The 16,320-nt window shown below is 33.8% G+C and overlaps 1 protein-coding gene across 1 annotated transcript in view; it reads left to right on the forward strand.

The window, feature by feature from the left end:
- The first annotated feature begins 2,228 nt into the window (after positions 1–2,228).
- Positions 2,229–16,320, forward strand: part of LOC115890375 (putative fatty acyl-CoA reductase CG5065) — a 54,842-nt gene continuing 40,750 nt past the window's right edge. Inside the window, exon 1 of the mRNA XM_030910923.1 lies at positions 2,229–2,496. The gene's annotated coding sequence lies outside the window, so the exon portion shown is untranslated. The remainder of the gene's footprint in view (positions 2,497–16,320) is intronic.

Genomic DNA, 16,320 nt, shown 5'->3' on the forward strand with positions numbered 1-16,320 from the left:
AATATCAATAATAAAAAAGTTTTTCCTCTTGTAAAGACAATCCGGGGACATACTGTAGAGTGCCATGGCTGTGTTAAAAACACTAATTTTTAATCAAGGATCCTTGGAAAAATTAATTGTCTATTGTTTTTTGTCTGTTCCGATAAAGATGCCCAAATCGTATTTTTAATCATATCTCAATTTTTTCAAATGGAACGAAGATGGCTCATTATCATAGTTAGAAGAAGCATTTTTTACGAATAGTTCGTTACCAATATATACCGTTACCGTATTTCGAATCAAATTGTCAGATGTTAAAAAACTTAAAAACTAAACAACAGATTTTTATTAACTTTTTTTAATTGTTAAACTATAGGTACAGGGTGGGTCAAATTCGACGCTTTTAAATGGAAACACCATTTTTTATAGGAGATAGACGAAAACTAATATCAGTGTCTGGAGCTCAATTTTCATCAAAAACATGATGGTGAAAACCGCACATCAATATCTGTTATCGTTTCGGAGTTACGGGGTGTTTTTCAAAAATGTGCATTTTTAACAAATCGCTGTAACTTTTTTGCTATGGAAAATTTTGTATTTCTATGAAAACATTTCCAAAGCACCTTTTTACATAGAATTTAATGGTTTGGAGTTATCAACAGAAAAATTGATTTTTATTTGGGACACCCTCTATATTTTTAATTAACTGTAAAGAATTTAAAATTACCTTTCCAAAAATATAGCACACTTGATATAATCCCCTTCGAAATACAGAATTTTTAAAAGTTCGCCACTTTTAACTAGTAGGCTTTGGACCCCTTATTGATGATATGCCCTTAATGGAACTCGAAAACGTATTTTTCCAGCAAGACGACGCACCGCCTCTGAGCGCTGAAGTTATCATCAATTTTTTGCAGTCAATTTCAAGAATAATTGAATAGCTAACCAAGATCGCAGCCGTTGGCCGTCGAGGCCGCCTGACTTAGTGCCCATGGATCTAATCCTATGGATATATTTGCGGAAGAATAAAGGTTCCTTATTCTTCTGTATAATCTAGACAAGAATTAGAAATACTTAGCAGTTATGAGAGGATATCTTCCACCCTCACTGAGTTAATTAATTCCGCGAGAAATGTTTAAAAACTGCCCCGTCTGTCCATAACAGAAGACGGTTGGTATGTAGAACACCTGTAGCAAAATCTCATGTCTTGGTTTGCTATTTATTTTTATTGTTATTAGATATAGTTTAAATGTGTTGATATTGGTTAAATATATTTTAAATTGTTATAAAATTCTGCATCTCTTATAGCAAATATTATTTTCGTTTTAATTGATGCTCACAGCTAGAATTTTTTTGCATTACAGCTGGTGCCGTTCAAAGCCTACTTATTTAAAGCGGGCGAATTTTTATATACTCTGTATCTCGAAGAGGAATCGAGCAAAATTTCAAGTGTCTTATATTTTTAAAAAGGTAATTTTAAATTCTTTTCAATAAATTAAAAATATACAGAGTGTCCCATATAAAAAATAACATTTTCTGTTAATAATTCTTAAATTATTAATTTAAAAAAATATATACTTAAACCATTAAATTCTACGTAAAAAGGTGCTTTGGAAATGTTTTCATCAAAATACAAAATTTTCCATAGCAAAAAAGTTACAGCGATTTGTTAAAAATGCATATTTTTGAAAAACACCCTGTAACTCCGAAACGGTAACAGATATCCATATGCGGTTTTCACCATCATGTTTTTGACAAAAATTGAGCTCCAGTCACCGATATTAGTTTTTGTCTATCTCCTATAGAAAAGGGTGTTTCCATTTAAAAGCGTCGAATTTGACCTACCCTGTACATACACAGGCAACTATATCCCTAGTACAATATTTAAATATTAAAATCGCAATCGCAGGTTACAGTCGCAACGATTTAAAAATCGCAATCGTCGTTTTACTCATCTCTAATATCCCATCAAAAAAATTAAAAAAGAGCAACACCTTTGAGCAATACAATTAAAAAGGCTATTAATAAGTAGAAAACACGTTTGAAAACGTCACAAATATCGTTTTTAATTTTTTCTTTTAAATCGAATTATTACCAAAAAATTATGACACAAAACACACAGAACCGGGCCTTTTAATTGATGGTTTTCCTTCCCGCGAAATACCATTGACGTCACGCGATTCCGATGGTACCACGTTGAAATAAGGTACGTTTCGATGTGGTACCATAGTGGGTTTATGCCATGCGCGACTTTACGACTCGAATCTAGTAGAAATTGAAAGTACTTCGCGGGCCATACCGCTTGAATTTCTCGACTAGGTAGTACCGTCGCAAAAACTCTTCTCGAAGACGATGAATGAATAGATTTTTGTCTCTTCATTTGATCGAAAATTGTTACAGTATAGTGACTCATATTGAACATAAAATATTCAGAAGGTTCACAAAGTAATTGGATAATTATAACCAGTGCGCGAAACTCAAGTTTCTTCAACCAGATCTTTTGAAGATTTTTGAAGAGTAAGTAAACAACCAATTACTTCCCTTTAATTAACTTAAATTGTATTAATTTTCTACCTAGTAGGTATACAACTGAAATTGAAATTGATATGAACATTTAATTGGAGGTAGAAATTATTATTGCGGCAATAAGCGCAAGATTCTTGAAAATTATTTCTGTAATACTTATATAAACATCAATTTTGAAACTAGTTCATGCCTTACATACGTTTTACCATAAAATAAAACGTTAATGTTATTAACAGACGTAAATTATTATGATCTGCTGGTAGATGTAATTTTTCAGGTTTTTACTAGTTTGATTTTATTAGAAATTAATTAGCGAACTTTGTATTTTGTCGCATCTTCGTAATATACCGGGTGCGTCTCAAAACCTATAGTGTGGCTCACCCCTATAACTTTTTTCTTTCAGATAAAAAAACGAGATTTCGTATGCTAGTATATGACATAAATTGGGATTGATTGACGCATTCAATTGTTGGTCACTTCCTGTTTCACCGGAAATGACTACAACTTTTGATTTTTAAATAGCACCCTGGTATATTTTTTGCTTTCGATAGAAAATGATATTCTGAATAGAATGACGTATCATATGTCAACTTTTGACATTCTTGCCTAATAAAAAATTGTATTTTAAATTTCAATCTAGAGTGCCATGGCTATGTTAAAAACACTAATTTTTAATCAAGGAGCCTTAGAAAAATAGATTTGATCGTCTAATGTTTTAGTGTCTTGTTCTGGCTGGTTAAAAAATGCCCAAATCGTATTATTAATCATATCTTATTTTTTTTTAAATGGAACGAGGGTGGCTCATTAGCATATTTGAAAAAAGCATTTTTTTACGAATAATTTGATACCACACACTTAGTATTTCGAGTCAAATTTTCGTTACGAACCGCAAGTTATAATTTCAAATAAACCAGATGAGAAAATGTCAAAAGTTGACATATGACATGTCATTCTATTCAGAATGTTATTTTCTATCGAATAAAGTAAAAAATACTTAGGGTGCCATTTAAAAATCAAAAGTTGTAGTCATTTCCGGTGAAACAGGAAATAACCGAATACAATTGAATACGTCAATCAATCCTAATTTATGTCATATACTAACATACCAAATCTCGTTTTTTTATTTGAAAAAATAAATAAAAAGTTATAGGGGTGAGCCACTTTTGAGACGCACCCGGTATATGAACTTGTTTTCTCTCATTTATGAGTGTTGTCTTTTATATTTTGCATATAGAAGTGAGAAAAAAATTGTCTGTGCACTATGTGCGTCTACTTGAAGCAAAACTTCTTCTTATTTCTATCTGTCCGTCTGAGGACTCCATTCGTGTACCACGTATCCACGTGCCGAGTTTGGTTCCATTCGACCCATAATTAAGAGAAAAATCCTGATTATTTCCTCCATTTAGAGGCATCGGTTCCAAACGTCAAGGGCGTCACCCTGTAGCCCGTCCCTAATTATGCTGAAATTGGCCCACATTTTTTTTCAACATCAAATCCTTAGTCTCACCCTGATGAAGATGCAAACGAAACGTCATATCCAACTTTACAGGGTGAAACCGTGTGCACCGACGCTCACATAACCTACCCACCAGATTTGGTCGCGATCGGACGACATCAACTTTTGACGTTTTTTTACGTCAAAACTAACTGTCACAGTGACGTGTCGTACACAGTCAAGTTGGCCTTGGTCTAATCTATGGACATATCAAATTTTATTTAAATTGGACGATTTTTTGATTTGATGATGGGGTTTCGTAGTACACGAAATATCGTCACAATATCATGAATAGATGGGGAGTTACGATGCGACGCTCCAAGATCGTTATCATTTTTGTGACCCTTGGCGACCTTAGCGTGACGATTCGCTAGCTCGTGTGTCACGGTAACTTCTTTACTTCAAAAAACAGTAGATAATCTTTAAACAGTATCGTTTTTCGATATATTCTCCACGAGAAGAAATGTATTTTTGCATTCTTTGGAACCAATTCTGAAAAGCAGTTTTTCCACTCGCTTGTTGCTACCTTGAAAATTGCGTTTTTGAAGGCGCTGACCGCATCGTCTTGGGACTGGAAGCACCGAATATATACAGCGTGAGTCTTAAATAAGTGCAAATATATTTAGGGCTAGTAAATCTCGATAAAAGTAACATATTTTCTCTTTTCCGTTTTTCCAAAATAACCGAGATATTTTACTTTTAAAATTTCAGAGGAAATGATTTTTCCTTAAATTTTGAGAACCACTAGATCTTTTCTGTTTTTTTTTTGTCAAAATATAGTACCCCTAAGAATATTTGCACTTATTTCAGACTCACCCTGTATATATTCTATGCTACTACCTATGTTGCCATATTATCAAGAAAGTATCGTGTTTAACTAAAAACTAATAAAAATTCCAAACTTTTTTCTAGAAATTCTTTATTTTTTTTTTTCGCGAAAAAAACTCATAATCGTGTTTCAGGAGTCGAAATATAGTACCCCTAAAAATATTTGCACTTATTTAAGACTCACCCTGTATATATTCAATGCTACTACCTATGTTGCCTTATTATCAAGGTATTATAGTTTTTAACTAAAAACTAATAAAAATTTCATACTTTTTTAAAAAAATTCTTTAATTTTTTTTTCGCGAAAAAAACTCATAATCGTGTTTCTAGAGTCAAAATGTAATATCCCTAAAAATATTTGCACTTATTTAATACTCAACCTGTATATATTCTGTGTTGGGACCTTTGACCACGCATTTCAGTCTTAATTTTTGGAAAAGTAATAGTGTCGTTAGGACTTAGGTCGGGACTGTATGGAGGATGGTCCAACAATTTCATGTTTTCTTGCTGTAAAAACTCTATTGTTTTTCGAGCTGTGTGGAACATGCACTGACTTTGTGGAGGATCATTCGTCGTTGAGTATTGGGTTTTATTGGGTTTTTGAAACTACAAAATTTCAGGGATTTGATTCTGTGGATGACATCTATTACCTGGGTCTTTTGTCGTATCCACTCTATTATTTTACGGTTCCTCTTGGTTATTCCCAGCGTAATTTCGTTCCATTGAACGTTGTACGCCCTGCAGTTTTCCTGTGATGTCCGTGTATGAGTTTGTTAATATATTTCTGATTTTATTGTTCCATAACAAAAAAAATCCTAAATCTGTAAATTTACATTTCTTTTTTTTTGGGATATAAATTATTAAATGGACTATACCAATGGAAGAACTTTATAGCCGCCAAATTTTAAATGAATACATAATATCATTGGCCCTAAAGGGTACAGAGCGAGGGGTGTCTCACTATTGGAATTACCTGTACATTTTCTTAGCAGTCGCTGGCAGTTATTGGCAGTCTTATGGCAGTCACCTATAATAATTACATGGCAGTCATAGGCAGTCTTCTTCATAGTCATTGGCAGTCGCTTAGCAGTGGAAGGATATTTTGGCAGTACGTGTACATTTTTTAACCGAGTGAGACACTCCTCGGTACAGAGTGACTAGAGTGACTAGAGTAATTAAAAAAAAAACAAATATTTAATAGTACTTTACTATCAGAATATAAACGAAAATAAAATAAAAAAAGTATTTGTCCTGACCCGGATTCGAACTCTGAATCATCGGTTCGTGGTCTGAAACTCTACTTACTGCGCTATGGAGACACGTTCGATTAATATTCAATACTAGAATTTAAAGGACTAATAAAAATATAGGATCTTCTTTCAATGCGCAGTAGAGAACGCAACGTTTACCGGCAGCCAGACGGGCCGCATGCTGTTCTAGAGAGCATAGTAAAAGATATATCAAAAAGCCAGACGTCTTAAAATACTTGTTTTTTCCGACGTTGCTTATAGCTCTCGTACTATAAGGTTCTGAAAAAAAAAGAATTATTTCTATATTCTAAAAATAGTACCCACTGTAGTTAAATTATGGTGCGATAATAATGTTCTGCAAAAAAGTTGTACCTAGTGTCATAATTAATTATCGTAATATTACAAAAAAGGTGCTAATAGTTTATTGACATACAAAAAAGTTAAGAATGGAAAAATTATCTGAAACAAGATTTCAGATATATTTCAATGACCTACTTCGATGGGTTTTTATTTCATCCTGTTGTACAAAGTTTAAGTTTGCTTAATTGGTACACATATAATTCTCTAGACTTTTATGTATATAAGATGCATATAGGCGTTTTACATATCCGACATGGAATAGAGAGTTAGGCATAAAACAATCTTTCGATTTATTCGCAAATAGTCAAATAGATATTTCTGAGAAATTTGTCAAAGGATGTTGAATGTTTAACAATTTCTTTTTTATTTTGCTTAAAGCTTATGGGAAGGGTGAGTCTTAAATAAGTGCAAATATTTTCAAGGCTGATAGATCTCGAAAAAAGAAACATATTTTCTCTTTGCCGTTTTTCAAATAAGTTCAAAATAACCGAGTTATTTAAGTTTGAAAATTTAAAAAAAATGCTTTTTTTGAGAAAATTTTGAGAGCTACCGGATTTTTTCTATAATTTGTTCCTCTAATTTTAATCTATTACCGATGTTGTCACGTTTTTAAGATATTATATTTTTTAACTGGAAAATTAAAAAAAAAGTTTCACCTAAATGTTATTTATTACACGCCTCCCACAGGGTATTGCAAAGACACGTTTGTTGTTTAATTATTGTGTTTGCAGTTAGCAGTAACACAAAAGATTACATATTAAGGTTTGGTTTGGTTTGGGTAGCACTGTTATCGAAGTAGACCGAATTAAAACCAAGAGTTACAGACATAGAGGATTTTTGGCATTACTCACCCTTGATATAAGGAACGCTTGGCTCCATGGCTGGGCAATGCAACTCAACTAGAGTATAAGGGAATTAGCCCATATCATGTACGCATAGTACAGTCGTTCCTGTCACATAGATATGTCATCACAGAGTAAGGCGGGAAACAAAGAATGACGTGCGGAGTCCCTCAAGGTTCGATCCTCGGACCCATCCTCTGGAATATATTTTACGATCAGATACTTAGAACCGATACAGACCTGGGCAACACGATCTTAACTTATGCGGACGATCTAGCCCTCTTAATAACTGCATCCACCTACACGATCATTGAAGAAAATATTCAGACGGCTGCGCTAGCGATTAAAAATAAGCTGGAAAGCATGGGTGTCAAACTGGCCCCAGAAAAAACGAGAATGACCATTCTCGTTGGACAAGGCAAGGCAAAGGATCATAAAGCATAAAGCTGGATAACTTAGTTATAAAACCTCAAAATAAGGTTAAATACATGGGGTTTTGGTTCGACTCGGGCATGCGAATGACCTCACTTGTCACAGAAATCAGGGATAAAACCATTGGCATCATCCAGAATCTGACCAGAATAACTCCCAATATCGGAGGACCTCGCGCGGAAAAAAGAAGACTTCTCGCTTCGGTAGTTCATTCGGTCAAACTCTACGCATCGCCGATCTGAGACAGATCCATGCGCTTCAAGCATTACGAAAACATGCTAGAAAGGATAAATAGGAAGTTAGCACTCAGGGTTGCATCGGCATACTGCACATGTCCAACAGTAGCGGTACTGTGTCTTGCTAAGATACCTCCGATCAGTCTACTGATCCAGGAAAGAAACCAAATATATAGAAATGGAACTTCCTTCCGGAAAGAGGCCAGAAACATGGTACTAGAGCAATGGCAGACACGGTGGAAAGCATATAGCGGATGGACAAAGACTTTCATACCCAGTATTAAAGATTGGATAAAATGCGACCAAGCAAACACGGACTACTACATCACGCAAGCCATGACTGGCCATGGAGTATTTGGCGAGTGTCTGGACAGGATCCGCAAGGCTGACTTTCCTGCATGTAGGTATTGCGAGGCGTCAGGCTCGGCTAACCATACCTACTATTTGAGTGTCACGCGCACGAAGCTATACGGAAAAACGCAGAAACAATATGTGGTACGAAGATTACTAGAGTAAACGTCGGAAACCTTCTAACATCATCGAACGAAAATATCGAAGCGATTTGCGGCATGTTAAGGAACATTATGGAGAAAAAGGCGAAGGACGAAAAAGACAAGATCTGAGTACAGACAAGACCAACATAGAAGAATGATAAGTCTCTAATCTTGATGAAATGCCTTCGGCGGTACCGACATGGGCGAGCTTAGAGCACAGATGGGTTTTAGTGGATCTCCCTTTCGCATGAGGGAGATCCCCACACTCTGGCCCTAAAGGCGTTTTCCATCTATAAAAAAGCACTGTTATCCCACATAATAAACAGAAAAAGCTTACCTCTAATATTTAAATAGCATATTACGCTATTAAGTTATTATTTATTATCTTAATGTGCAAGTTGTGCCTTATCTGTCCACAACACGGATCATGGAAAACCCACATCTTCCCATTTTCTTAAGCACTCAAGAAACGTACGCAGTTACTAACAAAATCTCTCTGATATAGCACCTTTTTTATGTAGATATATGATATGGGTATAAGTTTGCTTTGGTTGGCTTTTCTAAAAACACTTGACTTGACTGATATATCTAATTGGGGAGCCAATCTTCGTGTGCTGGTTGTCTTTTTTTAATTATAAATAAACATGAGTTGTATCAACTTAAAAGCGCTTTGAAATTAACAAACACATTTACTATATATAAATTTTAAAACCATAATTTTAAAACTGCTTCGGCTGTTTTACGGGTTTTACCTGCCCTACGGCAGGGGCTCTGTGCCATTCATTTAGTCTTAAATGGCCTTAAAATATTCGCTGCGAACTAGTTCATTTTATATCTCTGCCTAAGGATACCCCTCTCTAATGAGATATTACTCTAATAAAATAATCAATCCAATTACGCCAGTGCCATAAAGTATTGAAAAGCAAATGAAAGAACTGTATATTTCTTTTTTTGTCCCTTAAGTAAATTGTTCGACCAAATTATCGCCGGTAGTGCCAGGCAGTTACGATTCTTGTTTTTATGAAAGGTAAATTGTGCATGTGGTTCGTTCAAATGAACGAATCGTAGGAGTCGATTCAATATGATAAATTGAATCGTGTGATTCGATTCGCTAAAAAGAATCGTAATGCCCATCACTACCATCTATAATATTCCGAGTTTCATCCCCTAGCTCACATAGTTACAACGCGACGCGACGCCCCAAAGACCCATCTCAACTTCCTCATTGACTTACCAGATTTTTCCTCGCTAGCTCGTATGTCAAGGACACGACGCGGCCTTGACATACTGAATTTTTACTCCCATCGCACGTAAAGGAGTTTCTCTTTCAATATTTTTTTTGCGAAAAAACCCTCATACATGTGTTTCTGGGTTCGAATATAATACTCCTAAAAAGTTTTGCACTTATTTAAGAATCATCCTGTATATATTATAGCAAGTTTTCTGAGAAAATTATTTTTTTAAGATTTCTTAAAGTTGATATTTCCTTGTCAATGCTGAATAACTCTGGGCCAAGCAAACCTTAATTACAATAATTATAACAACACCAACACATATTAAGTACCTAAGTAAACGTAGGTACTGCATATTTTTAATAATTTGAACAGATACTTAAAGAACGATTATAATTAAAAGCAACAGATTAAAAGGTTTTGAGAAAGTATTATTAAAAATGCATTAAAAACAAATAAATATTTTGCGAAATATACCGATGTATTTAAAACAGATTATAAACTGCAAATTTTAGGAATGTAATTAATATTCAATCAATACCATTAGCATTTCCATAAATATTGTTTTAAGTATCATATCATAGGATTGAAAAAAAAGACGTCAAAGTTGGCTTGGAAAAGAAGATCTAGTAGCATGATGACAGTAGCTGAGATGCTCTGACCTAATTATTTCTATAAGTATGTATAATTAATAATTAATATTAATATTTCTTTTAACTTTGCGGTATTGTGGCAAGCCTTAGAGTGCACGAAGCATAGATATGTTAAGTTATCTAGATTTATCTATTATTTGTCTATGGATAAAAAGCCATCTTATCCGATAATCAAGCAGCACTAAACGCGATCAACTCAGTAACCATCAATTCGAAGTTGGTCAAAGAATGCATAGAGAAGCTGAATAAACTAGGCAAAGAAAATTAAGTCCTCCTACTCTGTGTGCCCAGTCACCAAGGGATAGAAAGCAATTAAAAAGCAAATGATCTAGCTAGAAAAGTAGCAAACACTACACTAACTGGACCAGAACCTTTGTGTTTAAGCCACCCCCTGGATGAACCTCCCTCCCACTACCCACTTAGAGAGGACCCACCAAATAGTGTTTCTAGCGACTGGAAAACCTGGAGAATGCTCAACCGAATCAGAACCGGGGTGGCCCTAGTAAAATCCAATTTGATCAAATGGGGTTTGCTGGACAGAAATGACGACAAATGCGACTGCGGTGCCTTTCAGAACATGGAATATCTTCTTCAATGTCCTTCGTGCCCCCACAGATGTACCCTCGATGACTTATGGCTGGCTAAACGGAAAGCATTGGACGTAGCCATTACTGGGTTAATAAACTAATATAATCCGGAAACGAAAAAGTAAAAGAAAGTAAGTGTGTTTTCCAAGCGGAAACCAACTAAAAACGAAACTGAAGAATCTGGAAGACTCCATCCGTAACGTGGAATGGGAATATTCCAACCATAGACTTAAAATAAAATATAGACTGAGCATATCATTCATAAATAGCTGGAACATGCGGTCAGACACTGTCTTGTTATTGTTTTGTTATTGTTTTAGGTTATAACGAGTGCGACACGAGCGATAGATAGGTTGTCTCTGTCGTAACGGTCGTTCCCTGACGACTCTGCCGAGAAACACAACACTGTCTTTCGTTTCTCAAGTACACCTGAACTCTCGGTATCATAGCCGGGTAATTTTTTTATTTTAATGAAGCTATAATTAAATTAAAAATATATCGTATTTAAACTTTTTTATATTTTATTAAGATTTAGGACAGGTTTTTTAAATAAAACTATAGAAAAAACAATTTAGAGTCCAAAAAGGATAAAAATAATAAAATACACGTTATAGAAGAAATTTTATAATCGAAATTAGGTAATTTTTGAAATTAATAATAAATTATTAATTTTAGTCAAGCATTTACAACCCCTAATATTAATCAAAACAGGATCTATTCCACAGATATAATAGAATCGGCGACAGGGGAGAAAAAAAAATATGATTGTTGTAATTTTTTTTCTGGTTAAGTGATGCCTTATTATGTAAATTAGAGAAAACATAAATCTGTTCCATTAAAGCAAGGAAGGTGATAGGAAGTGGATAAAATAAAAACTACATTTATTTAACTCGGTACTGTCTTTATTATACCGGGTGCGTCTCAAAAGTGGCTCATCCCCATAATGTTTTTATATTTTCAAATAAAAACAAGATTTAGTATGTTAATATATGAAATAAATTTGGATTGATTGACGCATTCAATTGTTTTGGTCACTTCCTGTTTCACCGGAAATGACTATAACTTTTAATTTTTAAACGGCACCCTCGGTATATTTCTACTTTATTCGATAGAAAATGACACTCTGAATAGAATGACATATCATATGTCAACTTTTGACATTTTCGCATATGGTTTAATTGTAATTGTAACACGCGGTTCACGACAATTTGACTCGAAATACCAAGTGTGTGGTATCAATATATTCATAAAAAAATGCTTTTTCCAAATATGCTAATGAGTCACCCTTGTTCCATTTGAAAAAATTGACATATGTATGATTAAAAATACGATTTGTACATCTTTTAACCGGCCTAGACAAGACTCTTGAAACCTATTAGACGATCAAAACTATATTTCCAAGGCTCCTTGATTAAAACTTAGTGGATTGAAAAAACTGGATTGAAATTTAAAATAGGATATGTTTTAAGCGACAATGTCAAAAAGTTGACATATGATAAAGTCATTCTATTCAGAGTGTCATTTTTATCGAATAAAAGTAGCAATATACCGAGGGTGCCTTTAAAAATCAAAAGATGTAATCATTTCGGTGAAACAGGAAGAGACTAAAAACAATTGCATACGTCAATAAATCCTGATTTATGTCATATACCTACTAACATTACAAATCTGTTTTTATCTGAAAAAATAAAAAAAGTTATAGGGTTGGAGCCACTTTGAGACGACCCAACTATGATAAAATATTGTTTTATAATGTAATATCATTTTAAAAATTCTTGTACGTTATTTTAGATTCTGAAGATAATTTTAGAATAAACCGGAATATATTTTTTTAATAAAAACATTATTAATTATTAACAGGGTTATAATTATGATTTTGTTACAATGTAACTAAGTAAATAATGTAATGTAAAAGAAAAAATCAGATTTTACATTTTACTAAATATTATCTAAATAAGCGCCTTTCTACAACAACGCCACTGACTCCCAATGGGTAAATTGAGAGTTGCCTACCGGTCAAAAGTCGTTTCAAGACTTAAATGGATTATTTAAGTCAAATTTCTTGCAAATTTGGCACTGGCGAACCAGATTTTATAGTTTTTGCACAGAAAAAGTCAGTAAAATAAACACTTAAGGACTACAAGCTAAGAAAATGCGTTAATACAGCCGGGGAGATAGCGGCAACAAAGCTTTACCGCACACGTGCGACACGTACTACAAGGCAATAAATGAATGAATAGGCTCCCTCGCGTCTAATCGGTGTTGTCATATTGTAAAGAACTTATCCTTATTAAACAGTATCCGACTTATAATTTAGTAGTATAAGGACTATTTAATACATCTATGAAATATTAAAACCTACTTTATTAAACAGTAGTATTAATATCTCAATATATGTGTATAACAAGAAAAAAAATATTGATAATATTAAAGACGTGACAACATAGGCTGGATGAGGAAGGCTCGGTCGACTGTACCCAGAAGTAAACATGTGTACAAAAAAGGTTGTTTGTCCGCGTTGAGATGTAAATAGTGTAGTCTATATTTTATTTTAAGTCTATGATTCCAACGGTCTAAGACACTCGAAAAAGTTCCTCAGAAGTTACGACCTAGAAAAATCAAAGTTTTGCCTTGATTTAAGTAAAAACAATCTTGGGATTGTCACGGGGTTTCTAATAGGACATTGTCTTCTCAACGAACACCTCGGTAGGCTGAAGATGAGAAAAAATGCCGAATGCAGATTCTGTGGGGAAAATGGGGAAACACCAGAACACCTTATGACTGAGTGCGTCAAGACGACAACCATTCGTGTCATAAACTTTGGTACGTCTGATATCAAGGATGGAGAGAGGTGGAGACGTCTCAGATACTGGCTTTTCTTAAGCCCCTGAGATTGTATCATGAGTTATAACTCGTTATAACTCAAGAACGGGAAACACAATAGATCTGTAAGGTCGCGGTGATTAACTCCCCTCCTGAACATTCTATACATGAATAAAAATGTGTTCTCGTGAGTATCTTCCAGGAACAAATCCGCACTGTCTTGAGGGTGCGAGTGATAATAATTTTAATTTAGTCTTTTGAAAATGATGATAAGAAGAACGAAAGAATTTTTGAGCTATTGGACAGTAGTTGTTACAATTTCTGAGTAAATGTGAGAAATTAAAAGTAAGTTTTATAAATCATAATGTTTTTTTTCTATGTTCCAGATATCATTAAATATTTTGAACATTATTTTAATACTAATTTCCCCATTTTTTTGGTTGTTTCCGCCGTTTGCCATCTTCGCCTTTGTATACTTTTTAGTTTTTAATTTATTGATTGCATTTTTATTTCGGGTTTCACAATATGTGGTACTTTTTCCACATTAATTCCTGCTGCATTTGCTTCTTCTTCATCGCCAATAAACAAAATACAGAATTTTTTGCCCATTTTTCACCATGAACAAGAAACACCAAAATAAAAATAAAATATACGATGTACTTAAACAACCGTTAAACGGTAGCCTACTAAAGTGCCGTTATTAGATATTGTGACGCCGTTCATGTCGGCGGAAAGTAATGCCAAAGTTTACAGAATAAAATATTTTAAAAACAAACACAAAAAATAAAGCTACACAATATCAACAGTAAATAATGTAAAAGTATATTACGTAACGAGTGTTTTGGAAAAAATAATATTACGCACGAGTGCAGTATTCCATGAGTGCGTAATATGGTTTTCCAACACGAATTACGTACACTATAAAATTCAAAGCTGAAACTATTAAATGTCAACAACTTTTGATGTTTAAATGGTATCCTCGGTATTTTTTTTACGTTATTCGATAAAAAATGATACTCTGAGTAGAAAGACATACATATGTCAGCTTTTAACAGTTTCACATATGATTTATTTGAAAGTGTAACACGCGGTTTATAACGACAATTTGACTCGAAATGTGTGTGGCATGAAATTATTCGTAAAAAAATACTTTTTCTAAATATACTAATGAGCCACCCTCTTTCCATTTGAAAAAAATTAAGATATGGTTAAAAATACCATTTGGGCATCTTTAACCGGCCAAGACAAGACATAGAAAACATTAGACGATCAAATCTATTTTTCCCAGGACTCCTTGATTAAAGTTTTGTTTTTAAAAGAGCTATGACACTCAATATTGAAGTTTTAAAAGATTTTTTTAAGCTAGAATGCCAAAAGTTGACATATGATATGTCATTTTATTCAGAGTGTCATGTTTTATCGAATAAAGTAGAAAAATGCCGAGGTTTCCGTTTAAAAATCAAAAGTTGTAGTCATTTTTGGTGAAACCGGAAGGGACCGAAAAAAATTGAAAACGTTAATCAATCCTAATTTAGGTCATATACTAACACACCAAATCTCGTTTTTTTATCTGAAAAAATAAAAAAGTTATAGGGATAAGCCACTTTTGAGACACACCCAGTATATGATTTTTCGTGTAAAAAAAATAAAGTGTTCTTGAATAATTCTAATTAGATATTTTAAATAATTTGTTTTCCAGTGGCGAATTTTCCAAAACTCAATATTATTTTTAAGAAATAATAAAAATAATTATGCTTTTTTTTATAATAAACTAATAAATAATTAACTAAGGCTAATGTGATCAGTAACATTTTGCAATGAAAATTAAATATTTACTTGAAAAATAATTCCATATGCATGCGAGACCACTCTGTAATAACGCCAAAATCAGAGTAATACGCCGAACGTGATCCGCCGTGTATGCTGGGTCCAAAGTCCACACACCAGTAATACACTGGGAGACACGTGCGTGAAGCGGCTTTTGATACCTGCCGCCGACACAAGTGACGGAACTTATATTTTATTCTGTAAACTTTGGTAATGCCTACCTATAAGCATTTTGCAAGAGCACCTGTGGCTCCGTGGCTGAAGCTATTGTTTCGTAAGCGAATGGTCCGTGGTTCAAATCTCACGCTAACCAAGACATTTTTATATTTTTTTTTTTGCTTATAGTGTGATCTTATTCCATTGGTTTCACTCTTTTTGGTTGGATTGGTTTAGTTATTTGGCGGGTTGGTTAGTTGGTTATTTGATGGGGCTTGTTGGTTTTTACTAATTTATATTTGTTTTTTATATTTGTTTATCAGTATCGAGATTAGTTGCGTTGGTTAAGTTGGTTATTTGGTGGGTTGGATAGCGTTGGTTAGTCTTTATAAAATTCCTATATTTCATAAAGCCGTCAAGTGCGTCACATCAAGCACGTCATACCTATTAACGGCATTTTAGTAAGCTACCGTTTAACGGCAGTTTAAATACAGCCTAAAATATATATTTTTTTTTACAAAGAATAGTCAACAGTTTAAAAGAATGGCTTGATTGTTCATTAAAAATGTATTCATTTATTTCTTCACACTACACATCGTT

Source organism: Sitophilus oryzae, unplaced genomic scaffold, assembly GCF_002938485.1.
Source record: "Sitophilus oryzae breed Bouriz unplaced genomic scaffold, Soryzae_2.0 scaffold_1000_pilon_pilon, whole genome shotgun sequence".
NCBI classification, from domain to species: Eukaryota; Metazoa; Arthropoda; class Insecta; order Coleoptera; family Curculionidae; genus Sitophilus; species Sitophilus oryzae.